Source organism: Asparagus officinalis, chromosome 5 (genome assembly GCF_001876935.1).
Source record: "Asparagus officinalis chromosome 5, Aspof.V1, whole genome shotgun sequence".
Lineage (NCBI taxonomy): Eukaryota > Viridiplantae > Streptophyta > Magnoliopsida > Asparagales > Asparagaceae > Asparagus > Asparagus officinalis.
This window is the reverse complement of record NC_033798.1, coordinates 34,775,785-34,776,129: the sequence shown is the minus strand read 5'-3', so window position 1 is coordinate 34,776,129 and position 345 is coordinate 34,775,785.

Below are 345 nucleotides of genomic sequence, written 5' to 3'. Positions count from 1 at the left end.
GTATATATTGTTCGCGGGAAAAATCGTTGTTTTCTTCATTGATTCCATTGCTATCTTGAATAAACAGTTTTTCGGTTACAGAAGATCCGGTCTTTTTTAGATCCGGTTACAATGAAAATCAAAAATAAAGAAAATTAAAAAATTACAACTTTTTCTCCTTCGTCGAACAAATCGCGAGCTCCTGTTATTCGGTCACTCGCTTGCGTGGGTTGTTTGCCTGCGCCGGGGTTGTTTGCCGTAGACCACCGCGCGATCTAGATCCGGACAGATCTACGCAGTATAACGGGTATTATTTCACTAAGGAAATAATAGCCGGAGGGATTATTTCACCAAGGAAACAATCGC